Genomic DNA, 10116 nt, shown 5'->3' with positions numbered 1-10116 from the left:
ATAAGTGGTTGGATCAATACATCCAAAATGAACAGTGGGATCAAGCTTCATTGACGCTCGCTTTAGTATCTACGGCCTGATCTTGTTCCCTGGACCTTCGGGAATTATAACCTGCAACGTTGTGGAAATGTTGCGGTAGTAAGAAAGCGAGAAGGTCAACCCGATGCGGCAATTCTTGCCGAGACTTTCTTAACCCTTACTTACTGCAGACAACAAGGCAAAGGATCCATTAAGTGTTGTTCTCAATTGTTGCACCTTTGGATCATCAGTCATATGTGTCCTGTGGAAACGAAGGGGCTAACATGGTATCTTGACCAGCCTCTCATCGAGAAGATGACCAGATTAGTAATCAGCCCAAAGGATGAGCCGCAGTGGCAAGAACGGATTTTGAGTTTCAACAGCCATGACTACTATTGGAGGAAATTGTGGACGTCGGGTCAATCCATTTTGTTAAGCACGGGGAGTAATCAATCAGTATCCCTAATCGGAGTGACTGGATACACAAGTTACACTCCGACATTAGTAATGAGACAGTTCGGCTCAACACAGTTCAGAATCAACATTGAAGAATACCACCGAGGTCATTTCTACCATGAGCTCAAGGAGGAGGAAGGATTGAAAATAGCTCACAGATCCTGGGAAAACATCACTATGATGGAAAGGTCGCCTAACGGGCGATTATCTTAAATGGAGGGCTGACAGGGATCAAGAATACTTAACTGCAGATCCAACCGAATTCGAAGGCAGTAACCCTCGCCAAAACGTCCTTTCAGAAGAAGCTGGCGATCATATGGCCGACTCCCTACAAAAGGCAAACACCGAAAACTCGCAACTGCAAGAACAAATAAAATAATTGGAGTACCAATAGCATATCCTCAAAAGAAAAGTAAGAAGGCTCAGGGAAGAGGCAAGGACCGAAAAAATGGGGTTCGAAGAGCAAGAGACATGGTGGGAAAAGAAAAAAAGCTCTCTCCAAGCTGTAATAAAAGAAGTAAAAGTACAGAATAGCAAGTTTCAGGAGAAAATGAAATATCAGAAGATACTCATGGAAGAGTATAAACAAGAAAGCAAAAAGAAGAAGCTTGAACTGAAGGAACAAGCACTGCTTATCATTAATATCCTGAAGGAATGTGCTAAGGAAAGAAAGGAAAAAGAAAGACAAACCGCTCTCTATCAGGAGCTGAAAGAGAATGTTGACCAGCTGGAGAGAATGATAGCATAGGGGAAACAAGAACTCCTACCTAAATCCGAGTATGCCCTGAAAATGTTCGACCCCGCCAGACAAGAAGAAAGGTTTTACGAATATCTCAGAAAATGTCATTACATTATAAAGAGTCTCCCTGAGCCTAGGCCGATGTAAAAAATGCTGTGTATAAATTATTCAGTTAATGGAATAACTTTTGGGCCATTGTTTAGCAAGTTGTGAATGAATAGTATAACTCCCGTAGGAACCCCCTCGCTAGGGTTATGCGAAAAATTGGATGTGCCATATGTACAGGTATCATAGATGCGCATTCAATCCAGTCATTCACAGTCGGACTATCAAACGATGCCATGATAAAATTGATGCAATCATTCTTCCACAGATTTTATTTTGGCTCCAAAATGCCACTGTATCCTTTGTCCGAACCAGGACCTTTAATTTTTTTTTTTTACGAAATTTAAAATTCATTAAAACTTTTTTTACTTTTAACAGAAAATCAGCATTGCTTCAAACAAAGCAAGCAAGATCACGAACAAGAAGGTTAATGGAAGACTAGGAATAAGTCCAAAACCTACAAGGACAGGTTTCTGAATTGAAAGATCAAGTCTCGGAGCTCATGAGACTAATGAGAGAAATGTCCCATAATAAGCCTGCTTCAGAGCCTAACTTACCACTAACTCCCCCACCTCCTACAACGGTTGATTCTTACCATGCTTTAACCTCTTTCACCTTCCAGCCATCGATCCCGGATCCGACAATCACTGTCAATCCGGCCCCACTGAATAATGAACCACCTTTCTCCTATTATCCAGTTGTCTCGAATGCCGAACCATACCCTTCAGTCCTGATCCCTCTAATTCACCCCGCCCCTCATTTCCCAACTGGGGGAGTATCTCTTGCAGTGGGAGGAGAAAATAAAACGAGAGAAAATGAGAAGCTATCCGCTCTAGAAGAGAGATTGAGAGCAATAGAGGGACTGAACATGTATGGTTCAGTTGATGTGGCATCGCTAAGATTGGTACTTGATGTGGTGGTGCCGCCTAAGTTTAAGGTCCCGGACTTCGACAAGTACACCGGGAATTCAGACCCTCACATTCACTTGGCCACCTATATTGCCAAGATGTCCGCCCTGACAGATGACGATCGACTCTTGGTTCACTTCTTTCACGAGAGTCTCTCCGGGGCCACCCTGAGATGGTGTATTCAGTTGGACAGGAGCAAATTGCGCTCCTGGAAAGATTTGGTAGATGCTTTCCTGAAGCAATACAAGTTCAACTGCGACGTGGCCTCCACAAGGAGAGATCTCCAAAACTTGGTGCATAGGGATAGGGAAAGCTTCAAAGAATATGCTCAGAGATGGAGAGAGAAAGCGGCGGAAGTATATCCTCCGGTTACTGATAATGAGCTTTGCTCCCTGTTCATTGAGACATTGAAGGCTCCTTACTTCAATCTGATGATCGGAAATACCTCCACCAGCTTCTTAGACATCATCCAAGCTGGTGAGAGAATAGAAGCCAACTTAAGGATGGGACAACTGCAGGAGTTGACTGAGAACCCTGCAAAGAAAAATGCCAGTTTTGGCAAAAAGAAGGAGGGTGATGTGCATTTCATCACCCGGCAGAACAATCACTCCCCACTTCCTCAAAACAACTACCGGCCATATCCTCCCCCTCATGGCCAAACCATTGCAAACATTCCACCCTCTTTTCCAAATTATCACCCTCCTCGCCCACAGTATCCACCACCAATAAACGATCAGCCCAGACCACCTCCTCCACCTACTCAACCCAGACCACCTCAAAATAACCCGAGACCACCAAGAAATCCTGATCCACCTCTTCCCCTGCCACTTAGCGAAATATACTCATACCTCGTCGGTATAAACCAAATAGTGCTGATTCCCCTTGACCCAATTCAGCCGCCATACCCCAGGTGGTATGATGCCACTGCCCGGTGTGAGTATCATGGAGGGGCACAGGGACACTCAACTGACAATTGCGGGGCACTCAGAGGAAGAGTACATGCCCTAATCAGGAATGGGTGGTTGAAGATTGAAGGAAATGGTTCCCTCCCCAATGTCACGTCAAACCCATTGCCCACTCATGGTACAGGCAATGGCGTGAATATGATAGAACCTGGGGATGAAAGCAAAGAGTCTCCTCTAGAACCATCCATTGATGTCATCCATCTTGATTCCTTGTATGAGGCTCTAGTCTCGCCAATAGCTGGAGGGCAAGAACTGGAAAACTGGACAGCAGAGGACATCCCTATACTTAATTTCGAGTAAAGTACTTTTGGTTATCTACACTTGATCATTTTGTCCATGGTGGCAAGTGTAATATTGTAAATGGACCCTTTTCTTATGTCATAAATGTTAATGAATTAATAGTGCATTTTATATCCAATTCTCTTTTTCTTTTCTTTTGAAATCCATTCTTATAATATATTCCATTTTTGTTTATTCAGGACCATTTATCAATTAACACCTAATAATTCAATAGACTCAGAAATTCCTTTGGTTAATTTTGAAATCCCCATAACTGCTATTACTTCAAGTGATTCTGAGGTGGAACTCACAGAAGAAAGAGATGAAAGAGATGAACCTTCCCTAGTGCCTTGTGAAGACGAAACGCGCACCGTAAACTTAGGCACGAAAGAAGTGAAAAGGGAACTTAAGGTTGTGAAGAGTGAAGAATTAGAAGATATGATCAGTTTGCTCAAGGAATTCCTAGACGTATTTTCGTGGAGCTATGATGATATGATTAGTTTGGACCCTCATATAGTGACGCACAAAATTTCCCTAATTCCAGGGATAATCCCGGTAAAGTAGAAATTAAGAAGAATGAATCCTAACACCCTGCTCAAAGTTAGGGATGAGGTCAAGAAGTAGTATGACGCTGGGTTTCTGGAAGTAGTCAAATATCCCCAATGGATAGCTAACGTTGTCCCAGTAATGAAGAAGGATGGGAGAGTTAGGGTGTGCGTTAATTACAGGGATCTTAATAAAGCGAGCTTAAAAGATGATTTTCCTCTCCCTCACATTGATGTGTTAGTAGACAATGCTGCGGGATTGGGCAGGTGTTCGTGTATCGATGGGACATCGGGGTACAACCAAATCCCAATGGATGAGGAAGATAAGGAGAAAACTGCTTTTATCACTCAATGGGGGGTATTTTGCTATCGGGTCATGCCTTTTGGGTTAAAGAATGCTGGCGCCACCTACCAATGCGCTATGGTCACATTATTCCACGATATGATGCACAAAGAAGTAGAGGTGTGCGTGGATGATATGATCATCAAATCCAGGGGAGAAGAAGGCCATGTGCAGGTGCTGAGGAAAGTATTCGAGAGACTCAAGAAATATCGGTTGAAACTGAACCTGCCAAATGCATATTCGGAGCTAGATCTGGGAAATTATTGGGATTCATAGTGAGCGAGAAGGGAATAGAAGTTGATCCGGACAAAGTTCGAGCCATTCAAGAGATGCCATCCCCAAAAACAGAAAGGGAGGTGCGCAGTTTCCTGGGGAAGTTGAACTACATATCAAGGTTTATTTCAAATCTCACAGCTAAAGCTGAGCCTATTTTTAGACTACTCCGAAAGAACAACACCACTCAATGGGATTCAGTTTGTTAAGAGGCTTTCGAGAAAATCAAGCAGTACCTGTCCAACCCACCAGTATTGGTTCTGCCGGTGGCAGGAAGGCCGCTGATTCTGTATATGGCAGTTCAACAAAGCTCAATGGGATGTGTTTTGGGGCAACATGATGATACCGGCCGAAAGGAGAGGGCTATTTATTACCTGAGCAAAAAATTCAATGATTGTGAGTCAAGGTACTCTTTCCTAGAGAAAACTTGCTACGCGTTAGCCTGGATAGTAAATCGCCTCAAACACTACATGTTGAATCATAAGACCTGGCTCATCTCCAGGATGGATCCTATTAAGTATGTATTCAAAAGCCCATTCGTGCCATGAAGGATAGCCAAATGGCAGGTCATACTCTCCCAATATGACATTATCTATATGACCCGAAAAGCAGTCAAAGGTAGCGTGATCACTGATCTCCTAGCAGAAAACCCAATCCAGGACTATGAAGCTCTGGATTTTGAGTTCCCTGATGAGCATATTAACGAAGTAGACTGTGGAGAAGAAGAGCCAGCTGATGTATGGGAAATGTATTTGACGAGTCATCAATTTGTCGAGTAGTGGAATCGAGCTGTATTGGTATCCCGGATGGAAAACACTTCCGATAGCTATCAAGTTGAGATTTGATTGCACCAACAACGCCGAATCTGAGCTTGTGTGATGGGTTTACAGGCTGCCATCGAAATGAAAGTCAGGAAATTGGAGGTATATGGAGACTCAGCCCTGATCATTTATCAAGTCAAGGGAGAATGGCAAACTAAGGATCCGAAGCTAATCCCGTATCAGAAGTACTTACTGGAGCTGATTAAGAAATTCAAAGAAATCTCTTTCACTCACCTTAGTCGAGATAAGAATCAATTTGCAGATGCCTTAGCCACCCTGGCTGTTATGGCTCACATGGAAGAAGGGCAGATGACTCAGGTATTAAAGATTAAAGCAAGGAGTGAGCCGGCATACTGCTTCATGATCAAAGAAGAACCTGATGGTAAACCTTGGTACCATGACATCTTGCTTTACATCAGAACCAGAGAATTCCCCTCAGGGGCAAGCAAAAACGAAAAGAGGATGATTCGAAGCTTAGGATTGGGATACTTCCCCAGTGGAGAAAATCTATACAAAAGGAGCTCCAACGGCGAATTGTTGAGATGTGTGGATGCAAAAGAGGCGAAAAGAATCCTTTTTCAGACTCATGAGGGAAACTGTGCAACCCATGCCAATGGGCATATGATGGCTAAGCAAATCATGAGACGGGGATATTTTTAGACTACCATGGAAAAGGATTGCGTCGAGTATTTCCGAAAGTGCCATAAGTGTCAAGTCTATGCGGATCCGATAAATGTTTCGCCTCACCAATTGTTCAACCTTATTTCACCATGGACTTTGGCAATGTGGGGCATTGATGTGATTGGTCCCATCAACCCTAAGATATCCAATGGGCATAGATTTATCCTGGTGGCTATCGATTACTTTTCTAAATGGGTCGAAGCGGCATCATATGCTCACATTACACAGAACACATTTCTCAAATTCCTCAGAAATAATATCATTTGCCGGCACGGCCTCCCCAATGAAATCGTCACTGACAATGCCAAGAATTTGAATGGTCCAAAGATTCAGAGATTATGTGATCAATACAAAATTCGACATCTCAATTCCTCACCATATCGTCCCCAGATGAATGGAGCAGTGGAAGCTGCAAACAAAAATCTCAAGAGAATAATTCGAAAAATGACAGTCACCTATAAGGATTGGCATGATATGCTTCCCTACGCTCTTCACGCATACTGGACTTCTGTAAGGACATCAACTGGGGCAACCCCATACTCACTGGTTTACGGGATGGAAGCTGTACTACCTATTGAGGTAGAAATTCCTTCTCTAAGAATTCTGAAAGAATCAGGGATTGATGAGTCGGAATGGATCCAGTCAAGGTTGGACCAATTAAATTTGCTAGATGAGAAGAGGCTAGCGGCAGCATGTCACGAGCAGTTATACTAAAGAAGAATGGTCAGAGCATTTAACAAAGGGGTTCGCCCACGTGAATTTCAACCAGGGGACCTAGTCCTGAAGAAAGTGCTTCCGAATCAAAACGATCCCTGGGGTAAATGGTCACCAACCTACGAGGGACCCTATGTGGTTAAAAAAGCATTTTCTGGTGGAGCCTTGATCTTGACCCACATGGACGGTGAAGAATTTTCAAGACCTGTGAATGCTGACACCGTCAAAAGATACTATGCCTAAAAAAAAAAAAGAGATAGGGGTGAAAACCCGAAAGGGCGCTCCTAGCAAAATGTGCGAAAGAAGGCGAAAACCCTGGAAGGGCGCTTTCTATAAAATGAGTGAGGGATGAAAACCTGAAAGGGCGTCCTGAAAAAGCGAGCTAAAAAATAAATAAAAAAAAATCAAAACAAAAATCTAGGGGTGACAACCCGGAAGGGCATCCCAAGAACCGAAAGGGAGAAATAAGGAAGGGGACATGAAACCAAGGATGGAAATAAACCGTCACGGCATGAATCTTCAGAGCATTTGAAATAATGGCAGTTAAGAGACTTCAAAGCTAACTACAAGGAATGTGTGAGATCTATCCTTGTACCCTTTTTCTTTGAAACTGTACCTTTGTTTCTTAAAACCATAATAAAGTCATACTTTCTTCGCGTTTGCTTTTATCTTTCCCGTATACTCACTCTTTAATATTGTCCTTCTTCAATCTCTTTATCTAATGCTCTATTAATCAGTTAAAATTTTGCTATAAGATTAGGATTTGAAAATTGATAACCTCACGTACTTTGCTGTGAGATTTGCAGGGAATGGCAAAAAAAAAAAAAAAAAAAAAAAACTAGAGGTGAAAACCTGGAAGGGCGCTTCTAGTCAAATGGGCAAAAGGAAAGTGAAAACCCGCAAATAAGAAGAGGGGCATCCGAAGAAATAAGTAAGGAAAAGGAGGTCGTAGGTCAAGTCTTGTAACTCGTCCTCCATTAATCATCGGCCTTCGGGATCCTGTTAAGTACACTTCATCAGGGAGGAATTTCTCGTGTCTGGATTAGACTTGCTTTGTAAGTTGATTTTAATTTTCCTGCATTTAAATTTCCTATTAATCAACCTCTAGTTCCTTGATCTAAGTTGATTTTTAATTTTCCTGCATTTTAAATTTCCTATGAATCAACCTCTGGTTCCTTGATCTAAGTTGATTTTAATTTTCCTGCATTTTAAATTTCCTGTTAATCAACCTCTGGTTCCTTGATCTAAGTTGATTTTAATTTTCCTGCATTTAAATTCCCTGTCAATCAACCTCTGGTTCCTTTATCTAAGTTGATTTTAATTTTCCTGCATTTTAAATTTCCTGTTAATCAAACTCTATTTCCTTGATCTAAGTTGATTTTAATTTTCCTGCATTTAAATTCTCTGTCAATCAACCTCTGGTTCCTTGATCTAAGTTGATTTTAATTTTCTTGTATTTAAATTCTCTGTCAATCAACCTCTGGTTCCTTGATCTAAGTTGATTTTAATTTTCCTGCATTATAAATTTCTTATTAATCAACCTCTGGTTCCTTAATCTAAGTTGATTTTAATTTTCCTGCATTTAAATTCCCTGTCAATCAACCTCTGGTTCCTTGATGTAAGTTGATTTTAATTTTCCTGCATTTTAAATTTCCTGTGAATCAAACTTTGGTTCATTGATCTAAGTTGATTTTAATTTTTCTGCATTTAAATTTCCTGTTAATCAACCTCTGGTTCCTTGATCTAAGTTGATTTTAATTTTCCTGCATTTTTAATTTCCTGTTAATCAACCTCTGTTTCCTTGATCTAAGTTGATTGTAATCTTTCTGCATTTTAAAATTTCTTGTTAATCAACCCCTGGTTCCTTGACCCAAGTTGACTTTAATTTTTCAGCATTTAAATTCCTGTTACCAACCTTAACATTTCAATGCCCAATCGTCCAAAATATGGGTCTGAATCTTTACATAATCCCTACACGGAAAATTCTTTCCAGTAGGAATTATGTAAAGAGGGGCAGCTGTCGACACCATATTTTGGCCGATCCCCGAAATCAATAAACTTTGACGCCGATCCCCAACACATAGTCTCCCTTTGCCAGCCAATAACATTTTCGATCTCTCCTCAGAAGGAATCGAATCAATACTAAGTCCCCATATCATTCAAAGCTTCACCGATCTCTCAAACCAATTGTCAAGTCCCTTGACCAGTCAATTACATTTCCGATCTCTCTTGTTAAACGAAATTGAACCAACACTAGATCTTTATGTCACCAGTCTTATTGCCGATCTCCCTTTTAAAAGTTTGGGAATAATCAAGTTAAGGTTCCAATCCGATTTAATGATGATTCCGATCTTAAGTATTCAAATCAAATTTCCAATTTTAATCGAGTCCCGTTTAGCGTTTGTTCTCAGCCGATCTCATGCTTATAGTGTTTTCCGACCTCTTACACTTAGATTAATAATCACTTTTAGTTGTTATGATATGATCAGACAAGTGCTTAGGCAATTCAGATACTTTTCGATCCCATCCATTCATTGAACAAAAAGGGAATTTCATTTCATTTCATATTAAAATTTATACAAGTCATTCGGCTGGGGGATCACCCCCAGCATGATCTACATTTTGGTCGCTCCCTCTCTCACCTTCAGCCTCCTCCTCACTATCCTCACCTTCGTCCTGGGGAGCCAGGTCCACCATCCAAGAGAAGTCCTCCTCGGGATATCACTTCCTGAGCTCGGCTAAGAGATCCCTATGAGCGTTCACATAAGCGCCGGCCTCCCTTGTCACCGCCTCTTCTTCTTTTGCTTTGAGCTCCTCAGTGAGGTGAGCAACTTCATCGGCTCGGAGTGCTCGAACTTCTTCAAGAACATGAGCTCGCTTAGGCAGAACTTGAGCTTGCTCGGCCAGCTTATCCTCATAGAACTTCATTCGCCCCTCAATTTCAGATATGTAGTTTTGAGCGGATGAAAGTTGGGATCGGAGGGAAGCCACTTCGTGACCCATCTTCTCGACCTCCTTACCCAGACGGTGAGCCTTCTCCCAGATAATGTGCTGGTTCACTAAACTCTCCACGTTCAGGCTCATTGTCCGGGTCAAGATGTCATCAAGATTGTTCAGGGACAACCTATCCTGATCCTCTTGAAGCCAGATCGAGGCCCCCAAGACCTTGGCCAAGTCCGGATTTTCCCGAACAATCCGGTTCTTCTCCAGCGAGTGGATCAGAACTTGAGCGCCGCGGGAAAGGGTCCTCACAGGAGGTTGGGAAGGGC

The sequence above is a fragment of the Hevea brasiliensis genome, unplaced genomic scaffold (genome assembly GCF_030052815.1).
Source record: "Hevea brasiliensis isolate MT/VB/25A 57/8 unplaced genomic scaffold, ASM3005281v1 Scaf1, whole genome shotgun sequence".
Lineage (NCBI taxonomy): Eukaryota > Viridiplantae > Streptophyta > Magnoliopsida > Malpighiales > Euphorbiaceae > Hevea > Hevea brasiliensis.
Note: the sequence above shows the minus strand (reverse complement) of the source record.